The sequence below is a fragment of the Aulostomus chinensis genome, chromosome 4 (genome assembly GCF_037954235.1).
Source record: "Aulostomus chinensis isolate RoL2024-O1b breed Wild chromosome 4, RoL_Achi_v1.0, whole genome shotgun sequence".
In the NCBI taxonomy this organism is placed as follows: domain Eukaryota; kingdom Metazoa; phylum Chordata; class Actinopteri; order Syngnathiformes; family Aulostomidae; genus Aulostomus; species Aulostomus chinensis.
The window spans coordinates 24,956,306-24,977,976 of NC_141323.1; the positions used below are offsets into that span (position 1 = coordinate 24,956,306).

General features: G+C 43.2%; 3 non-coding genes and 1 pseudogene across 3 annotated transcripts; 1 reads left to right on the top strand and 3 right to left on the bottom strand.

Annotated features, from left to right (window-relative positions):
- Positions 1 to 2,432: 2,432 nt before the first annotated feature.
- Positions 2,433 to 2,505, top strand: trnaf-gaa (transfer RNA phenylalanine (anticodon GAA)). The gene has a single exon. It is a non-coding gene; the product is annotated as a tRNA-Phe (tRNA).
- A 1,190-nt stretch (positions 2,506 to 3,695) lies between these two features.
- LOC147264059 (5S ribosomal RNA) lies at positions 3,696 to 3,814 on the bottom strand (annotated as a pseudogene).
- A 310-nt stretch (positions 3,815 to 4,124) lies between these two features.
- On the bottom strand, positions 4,125 to 4,243 carry LOC147264060 (5S ribosomal RNA). Its single transcript, XR_015115385.1, has one exon. It is a non-coding gene; the product is annotated as a 5S ribosomal RNA (ribosomal RNA).
- A 14,588-nt stretch (positions 4,244 to 18,831) lies between these two features.
- trnar-gcg (transfer RNA arginine (anticodon GCG)) lies at positions 18,832 to 18,904 on the bottom strand. Its single transcript has one exon. It is a non-coding gene; the product is annotated as a tRNA-Arg (tRNA).
- Positions 18,905 to 21,671: the final 2,767 nt, after the last annotated feature.

A 21,671-nucleotide genomic window follows, 5' to 3' on the forward strand; every position in this document is an offset into this window, starting at 1 on the left:
CAGCACTTTAAAGAAGACTCGTGGATCTAAAAAGATCAGATGTTGTCTCCTCCAGAACATCAACACTTTAACGTTGTTGGCAGGACTCCAACCTGAGCAGGGAGACCCCAATGGATTTCTAGTCCATCGCCTTCACCACTCGGCCACAACAACCACATTCACACACACATTTGTAAAAGATTCACATTGACACAACTCTTTAAAATTGTGTCACAAGCCCATTTGTGTGAGGTCCTATTTTCTCTTTTTCCGCATTCCTTTGTTTCCAGGTCTCTAATAAGTGCAGAATTACAAAGACAAGCAAGCTGGATCCATCCTGGGCAGGTGATATGAGCCATTGACCACTGGCCAGAGACCCTGGCACAGACTTTGGGGGGTGGTGAGAGAGAGCATTTCTACAATTATATTATACATTTATAGAATTCTACAATCCTACAATTTCATTGAGCAGACGCTTTTGTCCAAAGCCACTTGCATTTTTTTCGGTGAGTTTGGCTCCTGAGCTCAAGACAGTTGTGACTCGTAAAGGACAGCTTCAAATGCAGCTGTGAAGCCTCATTGTCAGCTGGGAGGAACGACAGGTGTCTCCCTCTAGTGGCTCCTCACAGCAACACGAGCCTCATTTCATTCACATGCATCCACCACCTCACTACCAAAGGCCAGTTGGGCCTCCACAGACAGGTGAGTTTCAAGTGTTGGACAAAGGTCTTTAAGATGTTCTTATTAATTCTATAACATCTGAGATTAAAATCTATGGAATTACAACCAACAAGCAGTCAAACACCTGATCAGATGCTCCTTCATGAGGCTGAGAAGAATCAATCTAAACTGGGATGAAGAAAATTAATTGAGAGGAGAAACCTACTGATTGGATGACATGGACCCACCTGATCCATGTCAGCCTTGTTGGAGCAGAAAGAGGTGGATCAGAGGAATCAGTGGATCAAGACTCAGGTGTCAGATGAAGAATCTCTTTATTCACAATTGAGTCAGAGAAATCTTCCAACGTGAACGTGACAGACCATTTTATACCAAAGACAGGCTGTGTGTGTGTGTGTGTGTGTGTGTGTGTGTGTGTGTGTGTGTGTGTGTGTGTGCGTGTGTCCCTACTGACTGGAAACTGAATAATAACCAGACTAATTTTTGTTATTGACCAAGTCTGGGTGACTCACTAAATTCATAACTGAAGTGATTATTTAATTAATAAACAAGACATTTGTCCAAAAGTCATGATCAAATTCATGTAAAATCTGAGCAACGAGGGTTTGAAAATGTTCAAATGAGCCAAAACAATGTCCTGGGATCCAACCAGGGACCTTTAGATCCACACCAATCTTCCCTGACCTCATAGAAACTGGAACATTTCAACAAATAAATTCAAATTCAACTAAGCAGCAACTCTAGAACAGTCAGAGCACTTGCTAATTCCCGTTAGCTCCAGATCAGACAATGCAGGCTCACCTTCACACTTGGTTGTACGACCGTCACCAGTTGAAGCTTCTCTGGTTCAACAAACTCTGGGGACTCAAGACACAAATCAGCACCGGTGCAGGTCCAGATCCAGATGTTAGCTGATGGGGACAATGGCTTAAGGGAGCTCCAGGTAGCTGGTTTGAACTGGTCCCTCATCTCTGTGAGTAGAAACCATCTGAGGTGGAGGGTGAAGATCTGCTTTGACCTCCTGATCTCCCAGTAAAGCCAGTATAGATGTTGAGCTTGGAGGAGTTGATGGCCTCCTTCATCTTCTTGTTGGAGATGTTTGCTAAACTCAGCACCACCACAGATCAGAGGAAAGTCCACTTGTCAGCTGGACACTGGAGTTTCTAGTGACCTGCAGGATCTTAGTTGTGGTGGCAGCAGGCCTGTTCCAAGAGCTTTGCTCACATTCATGATCAGGCTTCATAATGGTTCTGGACCACTGTGATAGGAGCTGATCCTGGAGCAGCAGAAGACAAATATAGAGAAGAAAAGACAAAAGACAGAGAGAAATGAGGGAGAGAATGACAAAAAGATGGGGAACAAGATGAGGGTGAAAGACAAGCAGAGAGAAAGACAGGGGGACAGGGGGATGGAAGACAGACACACAACCAACAACAGCAACAGCAGCAATAATAGTTTTGATATTGTCCTGTTATTGATGTTTTCATGTGAAAGTGGCATATTTAAGATAAAAGACACTGTTAGAACAGAAAGATCCAGAAAACCCACCAACCAGAGGTGTGTCTGGTACAGATGTGGAATTATTGGCTCACACAATGTTGAGGCAACTGGGAAGAAGACAAACAAAAGAAGCTTGTGTGATTCAGACATTCATCAAAAATGGTCCTGTAGAACTGTTCAATGTGTCATGACTTCAGAAGCTCAAATCCTCTCTAAGTTCTAGTGAGAGTGGAAGAGATTATAAAATGAGAGAAGCAGGGCCCTCCCTCAGAGCTGAAATAGCTCAGTTGGGAGAGCGTTAGACTGAAGATCTAAAGGTCCCTGGTCCGATCCCAGGTTTCAGCAGAGGAACAGCATTGACTTTACTTTCCAGTGGAGGAACTGCAGACATGAAGGAAATGAACATCTTGTCCTGTGCATTCTTATGACATTCAAGACATTTTTGGAGCCTCTTGTTGGATTTTGCCACAGAGAATCAGAGCCAATCAAAAGCATGGTGGACTTGAACATGGAGGATTGAACAAGTCAAGAAAGCAGCAGTTTGACCTTCACAGGTGTTTCTTTTCCTGTCTAAATGCTGTAGAAAGAGCCTGAGTAGCTCAGACGGTAGAGCATCAGACTTTTAATCTGAGGGTCCAGGGTTCAAGTCCCTGTCCAGGTGCTATGCTGGTGTTCCAGTGTTGAACAACATGGTACTGGATGAAGTTCATTGTTGAACAAACTGTCATCATCAGAAGTAGAAGTTTTCTCGTCTTGCCACTGTGAGACTGTAGCTGCAGGTCAAATGTGAGATAAAAGTGACTAATAATAATTTCATGTGGCATGCAATTAACGAAAGACCACAAATAACACTGGTCAAGTTAATCTTATTTATATTGCACCAAATCACAACAAAACTTATCTCATGACACTTCACAGGTAGAGCAGGTCCAGTACCAAACTCCTTCAATGAATCTACACCCAACAATTCTCCATCAGCAAGCACATCCTGCAACAGCGGCGACAAAAACCTTCCTTTTAACAGGCAGGAACATCGAGCAGTTCCAGGCTCAATGGGGACGGCCTTCTGCTTTGACCGGTTGGGGGGAAAGAGAACAAGAACAAAACAGACAATGGAGGAAGACTGATATGTAGAAGGAAAGAGAGGGACAGAGATAAAGAGAGAGAGAGACTGATGGACAGACGGTGATGTGAGTAGGTGGAGCTATGGGTGGCAGCTTGAGCCTCTTCAGCTCTGCAGCCTCCTCCAGCAGCACCCAGATCTGGAATGAGAGGAGCCTAAAAGGCTCCAGAAAAGGAGACAAGTTAGTAATACCTATGAGTATAATAATGTATGACACACATAGGAGGAGAGAGAGGAGTAGAGAGAAGCCCAGTACACTGCATCTGCCATCTGTCTACTTCAAATTACACGCTGCATGACATTCCATTTCAAAGCTGCAGAAAGGCGCTTCAAGGAAAGGTGTGTGAAGGAAGCTCGCTCATGCTGGTCCCCAAAGACTCAAAGCTGCCCTTTCCTCACAAAGAAACAAAAAAGCTTACAGCACCTGGTATTCCCAGGCGGTCTCCCATGCAAGTACTAACCAGGCACGACCCTGCTTAGCTTCCTAGATCAGACGAGATCGGGCGTGTTCAGAGTGGTATGGCCGTAAGCCCTTGACTTTGACACACATGGGCTCTATATCCATTTCACTCACTTTACAACCTCAGAAAAAAAGTGAAGCGCAAATGCCTCAGGGTCTTTTCACACACCAAATAGGTGTCCTGTCAATAAAAGAAAAGAATGTTGATGTCATCTAGAGAAAAGTACTGCATCTGCCATCTGTCTACTTCAAATTACACACTGCATGACATTCAATTTCAAAGCTGCAGAAAGGCGCTTCAAGAAAAGGTGTGTGAGGGAAGCTCGCTCATGCTGGTCCCCAAAGACTCAAAGCGGCCCTTTCCTCACAAAGAAACAAAAAAGCTCACAGCACCTGGTATTCCCAGGGAGTCTCCCATCCAGGTTCTAACCAGGCCAAACTCTGCTTAACTTCCGAGATCAGACGAGATCGGGCGTGTTCAGAGTGGTATGGCCGTAAGCCCTTGACTCTGACACACATGGGCTCTATATCCATTTCACTCACTTTAAAACCTCAGAAAAAAAGTGAAGCGCAACAGCCTCAGGGTCTTTTCACACGCCCAATAGGTGTCCTGTCAATACAATTAAAAAAATGTTGATGTCATCTATAGAAAAGTACTGCATCTGCCATCTGTCTACTTCAAATTACACGCTGCATGACATTCAATTTCAAAGCTGCGGAAAGGCGCTTCAAGAAGAAGTGCGTGAGGGAAGCTCGCTCATGCTGGTCCCCAAAGACTCAAAGCTGCCCTTTCCTCAAGCTGAAGTTAAAAGAATTTCAAATTAATCCTTCACAGGTACTTGTTCACAGAGATGGATGAAATAAAAATTGAATATATTCTAGTATTATAAAAATACAATGAACAAAATTATTAACAATGAGTAAGAGGATTTTCAAAACAAAACAAACAGTGTCTTTCTTGGTTCTGAACTTTCGTTTCACTGAAAATAAAAATATTTTTTAGTTAGATAGTTTCACATAAAATACCCTCAAGTCATCCTTAACACCTCAATTGTAAGGAAAAAAAGTTTCCTCTACAAAAGATAACCGTTTTGTTTTTTTTTAAATATACATCATATTTAATCCCTTTCAGAATCCTTAAGTTACCTTCTAAAACGGTATTCTTTAATTTACAACAACTAAAACTCAATATTTTACCTGTGGGCACACACACATTCATATGAAACACCTTAAATTTAATTTTTACCTGTTTCAGGCCTGTTTATTGAAGCTCGTGTGCGGTCGGGGCTTCACAACTGTAATGGCCGCTTCACTCGCAGCTGAGCACACAATAAAAGCAAGTGCATGTGTATGTTAGTCCTCACAAATCCAGGGTTTTATTAGAAGGGGGAGAACGGGAATGGAGGATGAGAGTCTGAATGGTAATGGCAATGGCGGTGGAAGTCACAATCCAAACACTCACACGCAATGGCGGGACAGCGAAAGTCACGAAGAAGAAAACACAGCAGGACAAGGCACAGCAGAACAGCACAGCCATCGGATGGAAACCCGTCTCTCTCTCTCCAATGTCCGTCTCCTTCAAGCATATTATCTTAATTTAGCCACAATTATCAAACATTATCTCGTGTCGAATTCGCATTACCTTTACTTTCGCTCCAAAAATATTACAACGCTAAAGCTACGATCTGCTGGCACATTAGCACGGAATGCTATCCCTAGCTAGCACGTCGCTAACCATGTACACATCCAGTCTCTTTTCACTATAACAGTTAGATAAAGCGCAAATACAGGCATAAATATTCACCTCTCGAAGGTCACACAGAAGTTTACATCAGGACCACCAGTCGTCGACCTCCAAAATAAACTTAAATGCTCTCCACACAAATGATGCCTCCCCTCTTAGCTCTCTGATCATTGCCTCTGTTTCTCTCCCCATGCGCGCTAACTACTCACCTCACAAACCTGCGCCACTAGTCCCACCCCTTACACAGTAACTTTCCTCTCATTGGCTTTTGCGGTCTTAATACACCCAAAGATCAGACAGGAATGAAATGATTGACAGGTAACAATTGAGGTTACATATAAACACGGCTTCTTCCCCTCTCCTTATTCTCAGATCACTGATCTTTTCAAGACTCAGAGAACTTAAAGACCTTTATATGAATTTATTTTTTAACTGTAAATAGTTTTACTTTTTAAATGTTACATATTATATTTATGCTTTTAACCTGCTCACATTATAACCAATTTTAACGATCATGAACTCTATTTATTTTTGAACTTTTTAACACATCTTTTTATGCTTTTTATGCGATGTAATTTATTTGATTTTTGTACACGGCTACATGTTGCATGATAACAAGAGTGTATATTGTTTACAATGTGTTACAGTCAATGGGTGGCACGGTGGTACCGTGGTTAACAGTGTCGCCTCAAAGCAAGTTCAAGTTCTGGCTCGAGCACAGGTTCTTTCTGTGTGGTGTGTGCATGTTCTCCCCGTGCCTGCGTGGGTATTCTGTCTGCAATGGACTGGCTACCTGTCCAGGGTGAAACCTGCCTCTCACCTGAAAGCCACTGGGAAAGGCTCCAGCCTCCCCCTGCAACCCTTAACAGAAATAAGCTGGGATGCATGGAAGTATAGAAAGCGGATACAATGAAGCGCATACAAATTTTCGAATGCACGAAAAAGTCTCACCTTTTGTTTTTTTCATATTGGTTAGTTTGGAAGCATGGAATTTCTGACAAAGCCTAAGTTTGTATTGTTTATTCACTGATTTTTCTGACAATTTACAAACAAAGCTTTCAAAACTGAGAGGACAAGCAGTGGTGTTTAAGATCAACACCCAACATGGGGCTTGAACCAACAACCCTGAGACTAAGAGTCTCGTGCTCAACTGACTGACCTAATCAGGTTACGTCAGTGTAAGTCCCATAGCATGAAGCGGTTAGAGTGAGAGACTCACAGTCCTGTGAGTGATCACCCACCCACCCATCCATCCATCCATCCATCCGTCCATCCATCCATCCATTTTTCCGCTTATCCTGTTAAGGGTCACAGGGTGGGCTGGAGCCTATCCCAGAAGGGACATTACCTTGGACAGGTCAGTGGTCCATCGCAGTCCACCGCAGCCAACAAATATTGACAGACAACCATTCACACTCACAGCCATACCTACGGTCAATTTAGAGTTGCATTTCCATTTGCATGTCTTTGGACTGTGGAAGGAAGCTGGAGTACCTGGAGAGAACCAGCACAGGGAAAACATGCAGACACTCTCAGGATTTATTCCAATGAAGCGCCTAAAAAAGGAGTGTTGGAACTCACTCAGATGAATGAGACATTATAAGCCATCAAATATATACATGTAGATGTAGTGTTGGAGATCCAAGAAAAGAGGGAGAAAAGAGAAGAGAAGAAGAAGAAGAAGAAAAAAACAGCTTCTTTGACCAGATAACATAGTTGTCTATTTCAATGTTTGAGGTCTGAAAAAATAACTGATTAACTGTGAAATGTGATGGACAGGCAAGTACTTACTAGGATCAGGGCAGCTGGAAAATAGGCTCCTGCATCTGTAGGCAATATCAGAGACAAAGAAAAATCAACACAAATGAGCAGGCACTTGAACGATGCTAAAACCACTCTTTTTTAAACAAATACAACCACAGCTTCTGATCTATGGCCTTCAGTACACTGTAATCATGCCATCAGACAGACTCATGCCAGAGCAGTAGCCTAGCACAAGATGGAGGAACGTAATTGCATGTAAACACAGTCAGTGTGCACTCATCTTAATATGAACCGACTTAACTGTTGTGTGACACGTATATTGTGTGTACTGTAAAATGGTTCAGTCTATCAGAAAGCTTCATGAATTCACAGGCAAAATACAGATGTCGCACACATTAATTTGTGGAGGCTCGAGATGTAAAAAGTAAAGTCAACTCTCTGTGTTTTTTGGATTAATTTGCAAGCATTTTCAACATTTTGGCTAGCTGCTAAATCTGGCTAGCATGATGTGCACCGAGTGTAATTATCAATGCAAATGTGGCAGGATGAGAGGTCCCATCCTAGCAGTGAGACTGGTTGGTGATGCCTGACTTGGCTTGTACCATCATTAGCCAACCAGTGTGAGGCGCTGCTCTATAAATAGGGGCAGCATCTACCTGGTCAATCTCTTGCTCTTGGGGTCCGCGGTCCTCCCACTTCCTGGTCACCTCGCTTCCGCCTCTGATCGCCTCACGTCTGCCTTCTCGCCACCGTCTGTGCTGGTATGTAGCAGTAGCTCCCTGTAGCTCGTATTGCATGCTGATCATGCACGTTTTTCATATTCACGTGTTTAATTGTAGGCGTCCGGCTTTTGGGACACGGTCCCTTAATCGCCGCTAGTGGGGAAACACCCCCCCCCCCCCCCCCCGCCGATCTGACGTGCAGAGGCTGTTTGCCACAGCATACAAGCTGTGAAACCCTTTGCTCTGCATGCGTGCGATCTACACCTGATTGGCACAGCTGGTGAGCCGTGACACTGAGGAACAACTAGCTGCTGCTTTGCTACCGGGCGCTGTCTTGCCAGACTATCCTGCTTTGCTAGATGCTCCTGCTTTGCTGTGGCTGCTGTTTGCTACAGACTACCCTGCTTTGCTCTGGCTGCTGTTTTGCTACAGACTACGCTATTTTGCTACAGACTACCCTGCTTTGCTCTGGCTGCTGTTTTGCTACAGACTACCCTGCTTTGCTCTGGCTGCTGTTTTGCTACAGACTACCCTGCTTTGCTCTGGCTGCTGTTTTGCTACAGACTACCCTGCTTTGCTCTGGCTGCTGTTTTGCTACAGACTACCCTGCTTTGCTCTGGCTGCTGTTTTGCTACAGACTACCCTGCTTTGCTCTGGCTGCTGTTTTGCTACAGACTACCCTGCTTTGCGCTGGCTGTTTGGCTACAGACTGTCCTGCTTTGTTACAGGCTCCTGCTCTGCTATTAGCCTGCTCTGCTACTAGCCTGTTCTGCGACCTACTGGCCATCTACACATGTTGTGCTTGTTTGTTCACTGTTTACTGTGTTCACTGGAGTGCTCTGCTTCTGTGTTAACGAATTGGAATCCGCTGTGTGTTGAACTGGAGGTTGTTTCAGTAATTCACCTTGTTTAACCAGAGTCTGCCAGATCCTGATGTCCACCGTGTGGCGCCACTGAACTGTCCTTCATGGTGCGCTGAAGGTTTGGATCTGCATTGTTTCCCATTCCTCCGCTTGGGCTTCAGGGTGTAGCAAGCTGCTGGACGGCTATCTGTTAGCTCCCTGGTCTAGCAATGGAGAAATGAACTCGTTTCTGATTATTTTGGGTTGTATTATTTTTCCTTGCTAATTTGTGTTTAATAATTAAATCTTGTTTCTCGAATTAATTTTTAAATTGTGGTTTGAGTTTGGTTCTGGTTTGTGTTTTTGTTTTTTTTAGTTTTGGTGTTAAATTATAATTCTTGTCATTTCGTTTCAGGTACTGGAAGCTCACAGTCCTGGCGTCGCTTTTCCTCTTGTGTGCTGTGCACCCCTGTTTTGCTTTAATCATGTGTGTTTTTTAAATGTGATGTCCCAATTGATCAGGGTGTCTTCTGCCTTGGGATCCCTCACCCCCACTGGTAAGCTCCAGACTTGTTTAGATTCATTCTTGTTCTCTTTTTAATCTGCTGGCCTGTTTACAATAAAATATTTTTGTCATGGAACCACGTCTCCTGCCAATTAGTAAATGAACCTGTGAGTGCCTTTTGGTCGGTACGTTAACTATTTCCTTGGGCGAAATTCCCAAGGTGGCGTTGTCCGGCTTTGGTCACTATTATATTTTAATAAGTGCACCCCCCTCTCGTGTGTGTCGCCACACAAACTGGAAACTTCACTTAGCCTCCACTGGCCTACAGACTTTGCGCCAGTGTCTACAATAAATGCAATCGCTACTCACCAAATGACTGTGATTGAGATGGATGATAACCAAGGCTCTGGCCTCACGTGCAGATCAGGAGATTCTCCTTGCGTCCATAAGGCAAAGATACTGTTGATTTATTTACAGTGAAGTACTGTATTTTAGCATTACAGCATAGTTCTGTTAAACAGTCATGGGGTGTAATTTAACAGATTCCTATTAGAATTAACGGCAAAGTACTGTATTTTTATAAACAGGGTGATACTGTTGAAATCTTGTAGTACACTGCAAGCAATTGCTGTAAATGTACAAGTCCCACCGCTTTCATAAAATTCATCACTGGATTCAGGACGACCCCTGCTACTCGGCCCCGGTGGGCGGGAGGAGGCTCAGGCCCAAACAACGCTGACTGCAGCTTTAATTTAATCCTAGGTTTATGTAATACTCTGAGAAATCAGTGGTATTTATTTCATGATTTTCATAGGAATAAGTTGAGTAAAATGCCAGTTCATGGTTAAGATAAAATTTACATAAATAAGTATTTGTTATGAAGAAGATATTAAAATGTAAATAAAATTTGTTTAAAATTAGTAACTTTCAAAAAAACATCATTTCATGGGGTGTGAATGTCTTTCAAAAATGTTCAAGTAATTCTCTTACGTTAGGTTACGTGCGTGAGTTCATGACCTTTAGTGTTTACACTTCCGGGAGAAACGAGCGCGAGGAAGGAGCATCGTGTAATGGCGTAACGTTATCGGAGTTTGGAGACTGTGTGTCGTCGGAGAGGAGTTTTTATCGGTAACGGACTGTGAACTGTAATTGACCGACGTGATCGGAGTGCGTGAGTCGGATTCTCCGCCACCGATTGTGTTTTGAGCACCAGGCAAGTCCAGTTACAGAAGCTAGCGGGAGCTAGGCTAACGCTGTCCACGCTGAAGGGAGACGCCGCTGCACGGAAGGGACAGCAGCTTCGGATAGTCGCCTCGGGAGAGAGTCGTTAACGGAGGATGCGTCACTGCTGCCGACGGAGTCGGAGGATGTGCCGCTGCTGCGGAATCACGGAGGTCTGTTGCTGCGGGCTGCTGCGAGCGGGACGGTTGCTGCCATAACGAGCGAGGGATTCATCGGCTGCGGTCCGGTATTGTTGACTTCACCGACACACGGGGGGATCTGCTAAAGGTTTCCATCATGAGCTCCAACTAAAGCGGGCCAACGAAAGTAAACAAGAGTGCACTCGAAATAAAATTAGACAGTTGAAAAAAAGACAAACAATATACCCCGGGGTTCTTTTTATTTTCTATAGTCTTGTTTATTCAAGGTTTGAATGTGTTTTTCTGCAAGCCTTTAATACATTTTCTAAACTGAAATCTTGTGGTGTTTCATTGAATTTGTGTGTTACTGAAGCTTTACAGCAGAGTTTAAAGGTCAAGTGTTCTCCCCATAGCCTCCATTTGAATATTTTAGAGTGAGAATCATACATTGCCCTAGATTGATATTAATTATTCCAGATGGGACTTTTACCATACAAGATATTTGAAATGAGTTAGTGTTCCCTGTAAGCCTAAGGTGGGTTTTAATATTGGAGCCGGTGGTAAAAGGGTTACATTTAGAAATCTAAACCCCTGCTACCATGAGCACACATGGAAATAAAGACTCAACTGACCGCTCGGTCTACTTCAGCTAGCACACTGAACAATACTGTTGTTTACTTGCTAGCTGATAAGTGAGCAGCTGATGTTTGCAATAACATTGAAATAAACTAAAAATAGAGTCAATAGCTCAAATCCTATCACCACCAAAGGAGCCACGTCTTTAACACTTCAATCTCATAGCGACTCCTCAGGATTTCTTCTTCTCTCCATTGCATTTTGTAGGAGGCTCCTGCCGGTCCACACTGCCTTCCCCCTAACAGATTCAGCTACTGAGACTAAAGTTCGTTAGTAAGCTCAATGCATTAAAGTGACTTAATATTTGTTGAAAACTAAATAGGCGTGAAGCTGTAACCTCACATGAACACTTGAAGTCTAGATTTCAGCTGCATGTGAAGAAATCAGCATAAAATCCTTGTGTTGGTGTTTAAACCTGGACTACCAGAACCAGGCTAAGAGGTGTTTGTCTGTTAGCTGTGAAGCAAACTGAAACATGAAGGCTTTGAGGGTTTGTTCTCAACACAAAGAAAGATTCCATGCTCAGACAACTGCCAACTCTGTAAAAAAAAATTTTTTTTTACAAATCTCAGTTTATTTCTTCATGAAGATCTTAATGAGGCAATCAGCACCAGAGCACTTAAGTTAAAATTGGTAACACCGTCACGAACGATGGATTTATTTGACCCAATGTAGTTTTCCTGATCAAATATAGTTTTCATCAAAATATATATATTTTTTTATAATTATTTCCCAATATGCAACGTCACATAAATGAAAAAATGGAGGACCCTATAAAATGACCTGACGTCAGTGTTCAAGGGTGAAGTCATTTTTGGAATGAAGAAGAGTTCATCCAGCTTTTTTTGCCTCGTGTCTCTGAACCAGCTCATTTGTTGTGTCCACGCTGTTCCGTGTTTAACATGTTTTATGTAACATGAATAACATTAATATACAAATATATACATGACATAAATTATATATAGACACAGATAAACATCAATAACCAGTGAGAGAAGTCATGTGATTCTCCGACCTCTCTAAGCTGCATCGCAGTGCTGGAGGAGTGCTGACATCATCATTTATGGTTCCTTGCTGGATGAAGGCCTAAACTATGGAGTGAAATCTACTGCCTTGAACTCACTCTTCATTTCTGCTCAGGCTTTTCCTGCCAGCAAGGCAGTGGCAAGAAAAGCAGTCAGCTGATGTCCACAGCTCAACATGAGAAGGACACATTTCTTTTGAAGAAAAAACATTTCAAGGAGTTTTTCCTGCCAATACAGGACAACACCCACTCACAAACCAGTGCTGGACAAGTTCCTTCAAAGCTGTCATGCCTTATTTCTTACTTGTTACTGTCATTTTAAAATAATTGGTTCCATTACGATTGTGTCTGCCAGCACTTGGTGACTGTACAGGAGGTCTGTGGACCGCAGGGCCACAACAAGCCCATTTCCTCAACTCTCCATTGAGTACAGAGGTCCCCAAGTATGGACCAGTGAGGATAAATGTGATAGTGTAGAAGTCCTTTTGTTCTTCAACTTGTCCAACTTGATGGTGAGTCTCCTTTTATCAAGGATTACTGAATGCTTGTGTTATTCATGGCATTGTTAACACTTTATAAACCCTTCATTCAGAGCTGTAAAGAACCTTTAACCTCATATCCCAGACATCAAAGTGGGCCACTAACCGGTGAGATGAAGCTATGCTATGCTGCTACATTCTGAAGAGGTAAAGTAGCAGGTTCTGAGAGTGATGGCTAACCTGGATGTGTTCATCTCCTACTTTAATATCAGCGTCCCAACTTGGAGCTCTGACCACCTCCAGCTTTTTGTTCCTGTTTCTGCTTCAGTCAACAGGGAACTCAAACCTGCAATAGAATCATCAACAACAATGGAATAGAAAACAGAGGAAGACAAAATATCATAAACTTACAAAGCTGAGAAATGTTCATGAAGAATAAATGCACATATTATGATTGAGGCCAGAAAGTAAAACTCCACACCAAATGTATTTTGACATGTAGGGATAATGAACTTGAATGTGTTGAAATAGCAGATGAATGAATCCACTATCACAAGATGGCGTCACAGATCTCACCATCAAGTTGGACCAGTTGAAGAACAAACAGACTTCTCCACGATCACATTTATCCTCACTGGTCCGTACTTGGGGACCTCTGTACTAAATGGAGAGTTGAGGAAATGGGCTTGTTGTGGCCCTGCGGTCCCCAGACCTCCTGTACAGTCACCAAGCGCTGGCAGACACAATCGTAATGGAACCAATTATTTTAAAATGACAGTAACAAGTAAGAAATAAGGCATTACAGCTTTGAAGGAACTTGTCCAGCACTGGTTTGTGAGTGGGTGTTGTCCTGTATTGGCAGGAAAAACTCCTTGAAATGTCATGCAAGTTTTTTCTTAAAAAGAATTGTGTAAAACATTCATTAACATCCAGGCCCAAAGACAAGAGAGGGCAACGCTCCAGGAGTCTTTGATCTCTGAATTCTGAGCATTGATCTCCTGCTTCAGTCTTTGATCTCTGACTGATCCGAAACTAATCAAAGGATCACATCAGCATATTGGTCCAGTCTACAGATGGTGATTTTACCAAGTGCACTACAGCAGTCCTTGTTGCTGTCTGCTGTTGTGTCACAGCAAAGTAAGGAAACAGCCTGACGGTCCTCAGGAGGAAATTCAACAACCTCCAAAGATGGAGGTGAATCTAGACCTGCTCATGTTTACTGTCCTTGATGAACTTGACAAACACACCACATGTCACACACTCTACAGTTTCAATCTGTTGAGAACATGAAACGTGTGGCCCCAGTGACCCTGCATGAAATTTTTGTCCAATTCAAATTTTGATTCATGACCCAGAACCACTCAAAACCCCTGAAAAATAAAGGTTTGGGTGCATTAAAGACATAAATAATAACATCATCATGTTTCAAGGGGGCTGCAGGATGGTGCAGTGGTTAGCACTGTGGCCTCACAGCAAGAAAGTTCTGGGTTCGAGTACCGGCTCGGGCGCAGTATCTTCTTGTGTAGAGTCTGCAAGTTCTCCCCGTGCCTGTGTGGGTTCTCTCTGGTATTCCGGCTTCCTCCCACAGTCTAAAGACGTGCAATTTGGGGAAAAGGCTGATTGGATTCTCTAAATTGACTGTAGGTATGAATGTGAGTGTGAATGGTTGTTTGTCCCTGTATGTTGTCCCTGTGATGGACTGGTGACTGGTCCAGGGTGAACGCTGCCTTTTGCCCGTAGACACTGGGATAGGCTCCAGCTCCCCCCGAGACCCTGAACAGGAATAAGTGGAAGAAGATGAATGAATGTTTCAAGGTTTTCTTCCCTCAAATCTGAAGGTCAAGCTGCATTATTTGCAGTGCTCATTAGCAGGGGAATTAGCTCCAATGGTAGAGTGCTAGCTTAGCATGTGAGAGGTAGAGGGATCCATGCCCTCATTCTCCAGAATACTTCAGCTTGTTCTGTTGATCAGAGGAGCTGCTGTGTGATGAATGCTGATGTTTGTCCACTGCTGTGATAAAGTGTCACCCTGTTACTGATACTGACCATTTCAGCTAATTCCCCTGCTAATGAGCACAGCAGATAATGCAGCTTGACCTTCATGCATGGTTGGATGAGCGTCACCAGGTGAAGCTTCTCTGGTTGACCAACATGTGGAATCTCTTTCAATACTCCAGTGGTGGTTTAAGTGATGAAAATATGGATTAGTCACTGGAAGTGTGTGTGTGTGTTTAAAAAGGCAAAAAAACCTTTTTTCAGCAATAGAACTTTAATACAAATACAAAATGAAAAGCAGAAAAGGCCAGAATCCAAAATATGGATTTACAGAGGAAGCGTGCTGGGCCCAGAACCCAGAGGTTGATGGATCAAAACCATCCTCTACTAAAAGAAAGGAATAAAATAAACTTGGTTGTTTTGAAATGTGAATCTGTTAAAGAGGGGTGGAAATGGTGAGGTAGTCATTGTCCCTTTTGTTTTATTACAGAGACCTCATTGTTACTTAAATAATTTTAATTCTTTACTTGAAGATTCACGCTTTTTCGCTCAAAATGTATAAAACTTCTTGCATGTTGGTGCCCCATCACACACAACAGGTGCACTTGTACTCTTTTCACCTCTGACCCACAAACATTCATAGTCTTCCAGTGAACGTCCAATTATCTTCTGAAATCAGTGATGAATCTTTACCTGCTGAGACTCATTATCTCTGACTGTGACTAGCATGTGCTAGCAGAATACAGCACTCCTTCTTCATTGTCTGTCTTTGTCTCTGACCAGCTCTCCTGCTCTCTTTCCTCCTACCAGTCAAAGCAGACATCTTCGCCTACTGATCTTGGATCTGCTGCCTGTTCCTGCCTAGTAAAAGAAGGAACCAGCACCTGGTTCTACAGGCTGAATTAACTCCAGGACGTTGGCCAGCCGTGTCAGTTGAAACCTTATTTGTCCAAATAGAGAAAAAATTTGATCTGATTGTTAATGAAAGATGTCATCATGGCTTTGAAACTGTGGTTGGGGACAAGCCAACATGAGCACATTCATGGAAGAATAGCAATAAAAACAGGAAGTGTTAGTTAGCAAGTACTCACCAGTCTTTCACTATCATACATGAGTCTAGTGGAACAAAATGGCTGCTGCTGACTGTGCTGCCTGGTGGTGGATCACTCTTCACCATCCTCACAGGCCTTGATGGAACCAAAAAGGCGACTTCCTGGAGAAGATCTTCCAGGGGGTCCAGGTTAAAGCGGTGCCCCAGCTGGCACCAGGCACTGACCCAGGTCCTGCATGTGAGATACTGTCAGTTCTGTTCTGCCCTGCTCACAACCACAGGCTGGTGTTGAGGCCTGCAGCAACCAGGGCCCCAGTCACCAAGTGTATAAAGGCTGGTCATTGTGGCAGTGGGAGGAGTCAAAATGAAGACAGACCAATGTGAGCAGGACTTGACTGCAAAAGTAAGAAGAACTTGACCATGTTTCCTACAGTACCCAGGAGGCTTGGTAGTTGTTGAAGGAAGCTCCAAAAGCAAAGAGCAGTCAGCAGGATATAAAAAGAAAAGATCCAGACAATAAAACTACAAGTAGAAACAAGATGAAATACTCAAAGCTTTGGAAAGATACTCCAAGGTTTTATATACATTATTATATACACTACTATTCTCCATGACTCCTAAAGAGGGAAAGGAAAAATTAGAATGTGGATCAGATCAGCTGATTTCAGTGTTAAGTCCATCCCTCCATCCACTTTCTATTCTTATCCTTTAAGGGTCACGGGGGGGGGGGGGGGGGGGGGGCATCTGTCTCATGCAACCTAAACTAAAACTTCAGTCAGATCAAATTCAGATTAAAGCAAGAGTTTCCAGATCAAAGTCAGAATTCCTGATGATGTCATCAGGGCTTTGACAGTACCTAGAATTCTGTCTTTGATCTCAGGAGGACATGAAAGAAACACAATTGAGGAAAGTAGAAGAGAGCACATTCAGCTTCATTAGAAACACTTGAACTGTTGAACAGTAGAATTTGTTTGAAACAGTTTACAACACTGAGTGACAGGATTGAAGAGGGAAGATTTTTCTACTTAACATTTAATTCTAACTTAAAACTGGGGATGAACATTCTCAGTAGTTCATATACTAATATACAGAGTAAGTCATGTCATTCCCTTTTGGAAAAAAAAACAAGAAAAAAAACATGTGAAGCTCCTCCCCCCAGCTCCAGATGGTACAGACAGATATGAGAGTGACAAGGAAGCAAAGAAGTGTTGTGCTCCTCTCCAGTGCTCTTGTGTTGTTGTGTTCTTCTCAGCTCCATCATGAAGACGTGCTGGCAGTGGGCGCTGGTGGAAGTTTGCAGCTCTCACTGGAAAGTCCTGAGGCTCCTCCCATTCTGAAGCAGGCAGTTGCTCCTAGCCAGCCGACACTTTCCCTCTCTTGTGTAGGAGTGAAGAACAAAATCAAAATAAAGAATCATCACTCTTTCATTGGGGGACATTTTTTCTCATTCTAAAAATTCAACAGCTTCTATCATTTCTTTTACAGAATATGTCAGTGATATACTCGGATTTTCTGTTGTGCTGTCAAATTAACTTTTATCGATGCTTCACACTTCAGGTGTGAAAGTTTTTCAGTGGGAAAGACATGAGGATTAGGACGAGGCTGATTGATACTCTAAACTGACTCTAGGTGTGACTGTGAGTGTGAATGGTTGTCTGTCTTTATGTGTTGGCCCTGCAATGGACTGGCGACCCCTCCAGGGTGAACCCACTTCACGCTGAAAGCTGGGGAGACAGGTCCCCCCACCCCACAACCCTTAACAGGATAAGTGGAAGAAAATGAATGGATGGATGGATGAATGGATGGATGGATGGATGGATGGATGGATGGATGGATGGGCTACAGTTCAGTCACTGTGTCTCTTGTTCCCACAGTGATTTGATGCATCCTACCAACACAGCAGGACTCACCAGGAGACAATGGATTGTCAGTCATTTTTCACTGACAGCGCTGGAGCCGGAGCCCACAAGGTCACAACTGGCATTGGTGGAGTCCAGGATATGTTTGGACCTACAGAAATGCACAACCTGTTAATGACAACACTTTCATATATTTAGCCCTGCTCACAGATCTCTGATACAATTTTCAAGTCATACAACAGGTTCAATGTTGACCCTTCGACCACCGTTACACTGAAGCAGAGTTCAATGGCAGTGTTGCATATGTTGGGAGGAGCCTGTGGCTCTCGGTTCAGAGGATGATTTGAAGAATTTGTTGTTGCTGAACTGTTTATGCTTCAATTTCTGGACGTTCACTGGTGGAATGTTTGTGGGTCAGAGGTGAAAAGAGTACAAGTGCACCTGTTGTGTGTGATGGGGCACCAACATGCAAGAAGTTGTCAAACATTTCCAGCAAAACAGCATGAATATTCAAGTAAAGAATTAAAATTATTTAATTCAGCGTTTAACTACCAGGCCTCTGGAATAAAACACAAGGAACAACTGACTACCTCACCATTGACTTCACACTGATAACCAGGAGGTAACGTGGTAGTCAGAGCAGCGATGCTCAGGTCTGTGGACTGAACAATGTCCTCTCATTCACACACACACCACTCTTTCATTGGGGCTCCTTTCTCCTTGTTCTGACACAGAAATTCAACAGCTTCTGTCATTTAGTTTACAGGAAATGTTGATGACACTCTGGGATTTCTTGTTCTCCTGCTGTCACTGTCAAGTGCCAGCTTAACATGTGAGAGGTAGCAGGATCCATGCATGTGTTCATGTTTACAGCAGACAAGGAGGAAAGAGGGAACCCAAGAAAACAAGTCAGCGTGAAAGAGGAGCAGATTTTAAAACTCCTCATCATTTCCACCTCCAGGAGTGAAGCCCCAAGAGGGTCCAGCTGGCAGAGTTGTCACTCATTTCTCCACCACCTCACTAACCTGAGCTGGAGCATCTGAGAGAGGATTTCAGGGACTTTCAGCAGTGGTTCTCACTTCATCTTCTCAGTATAAAGTTTAAAGCGAGCTGGCCAGGAGTTGAACCTAGAATCTTCTGATCCGCAGTCAGACGCGTTATCCATTGCACCACCAGCCCTGTGAAGGAACTGCTATGTTCATGTGTGCTTGCTTTTACAGAAAATCCCAACAACGTGGTGGCATTTTCAGGGGACACAATGGTGCAGTGGTCAGCACTGTGGCCTCACAGCAAGAAGGTTCAGCTCTCCTCTGTATTTGGTTGCTAGGAACCTGAATCAGTCCTCAGTGGAGCGGTGCTGCTGAGGCTGAGTGAGGCTTGAGTGAGGGACTGAGCAGGAGCAAACAGGTTCAAGCAGGTTCAGGCAAACTCCACTCAGTCCACCAACATCAAAGCAGAGGAACTGAGTTCATCGAACAAAATGGATTCATATCATCTCCACTTGGAATGCTCTGGAACTACAAGTACACTTAAAATGGCTGACTTATGACAACAGAAGGAACTTTGATGTAGATTTGATTTATTTAAGTCAGTGACAGTCATTTTTTTCAAGAATTTAGTTCAGGTAACTTCATTGTTTTACTAAGATGAGCTTTAATGTTATAACATTGAAACAAGACCTTCATGTATTGATGGATCCATCACAAATATGAACCTTCCCAGTCTGTCAGGTGGTAGAATTCAGTCAGCACCAATAACAGGAGAGTCAGAGTTTAGAAACCAAAGACAGACATTAAAGTCTCACATTAAAGTGTTATATCTTTGAAAATATACTGCATATACATGAAATATTATATTTCCATGGATGGAAACCTCGTTCTTATATTCTTTAATATACTGCAATAGTAATGGACCCTCTATGACACTGTAGTGATGAATCTATCAAGGAGTACAAATTATTATAATCAGAGAATTTTGAAGTCAAGTTTGAGATCAGTTTGATCCTCTCTCCCTCCCTCTCTCTCTCTCTCCCTCTCTCTCTCTCTCTTTCTCTCTCTCTCTCTCTCTCTCTCTCAGGAGCTTTTAAATTAATATTTTAATAAAACGGAACAGGAGACTGAAGAGTGATCACTAACACCCACAGGCTGAATGGGACATCTTTTAAAAATATTGAACCACTGAGTAAAACCATAGAAGCGCTCCTGTCTCGTCGGTGCTAACAAGTTAGCTGTTGAGTGAGTCCAGCTGTGCTGTCTAGGAATCCTGGTAAAAAGCCTCCACACATCAAACAGCTGTTGTGTTGGTGGATCTGTGGATCCTGCTGGAAGAAGCAGGATGGAGCTCTGAATGGTTCCTGTCTAAAAGAGCTTCTCTGTGCAGCTCCCATCAGCTCCTAAAAACAGGAAACCAGCAGATTCAGTGTTGAACAGTGGCATTAAAATGTTTCAAAAGCTGTCCTGTCCACCATTTGTTGGTGCAAAGACATTTAAAAACACCAGTTGAACATTTTCCAAAGTTTTCTGTGTAGGTTCTCATTCATCCAGGTCATCGTAGATCGAAGCGAAGTAAAACCTGGTCAACTGGACGTAAGTTTACGTACCGTAGTTTAAAACTTACGTCCAGTTGACCAGATTTTACGTCGCTTCGATTTTCCAAAGTTGCTCTCACCTTCTTTCAAACACCTGGAACGATTTCCTCCAAATCAAAAGAAACTGGTGAAAAAACAACAACAAAAAACTCCTGGAGAATCAAACTCCACCCTCTGCTCCAACTGGACTTGGGACTTCAAATGACCTCCATTAAAAGCCTGCCTGTATCCCCATTCACTGACTGTTGTGCTGTGGGTCTCCTTGACAAACATGGCAGGGATCCTCTTGATCTCCAGGAGTTTAAAAAGAGCAGCTCTTTTAAAATGGGTTCTGGCTCCATTCAGGTTTAGAGAGCTGAGATTAAAATCACACATGAATAAAAGAGGGAACCCAAGAAAAAAAAGTCAGTGTGAAAGAGGAGCAGATTTTAAAACTCCTCATCATTTCCACCTCCAGGAGTGAAGCCCCCGGGACCCAAGAGGCTCCAGCTGGCAGAGCTCTCATTCATTTCTCCACCACCTCGCTAACCTGAGCTGTAGCATTTGAGAACAAATCAGTGACCCCCTTCAGTCCAGAGCCGACTCCACAAACTCTGAGCCCCACTTTACCCACAGCCAGCCGGCCTCCTCAACACTGCATGACACACGACGACTAAATTGAAGACTGAGGCGTCTCATCAAGAGATCTGTCACATGCGTCTGCTGTGGAGGGTCAATCTGTCCGTCCACATTCAGATCATTGATGCAGCGACTCTGCTATGATCAAACTACTCAGGATGAAACAGACCAATGTTGACATCAAGTAGCAACTCAGCAGCTGATCAACAGAGTCCTAAGCACCAGTAGAGCCTGTTCATCGTCCCTGGGGGATCTTAGAATTCTTTCTTTGATCTCACCTTGATTTCTCAATGATTTTTTTGTACACACAAATTAGGAGTTGATGGGAGTTGTTGCAGATACCAGTGTCCAAAGTCCAGCTTGAACCCAGTGTGTGCACTTATTTGTCAAGCTAGCAGAGATTCTTTTCACTGCCAAGCTAAAGTGACTTCTGTCAACAAAGGTAAACACACAAAAGGATATTTCTACTGTCAGTTCAAGATTTTTATCAAACTCCTTTTTCATAGCTTCAACCTTCCTCTTGTGTTAGCTTTCTGTTCCCATCTCTGATGTTAACAGGTCGGTTTTGACCCACATCTTCAATCAGCTTTAAAATAAACTAAAAACAATTTTCTATCATCCAAGTTGTTTCCCATCTCTTGGTTACCTTGTTAGGCTTCCTTATCCATGGAAATATTGATTGGAATATTTTGTTGTGGGCCTCTGGACCTTTTTTTAGTCAGTAAACCCTCGATTTCAGTT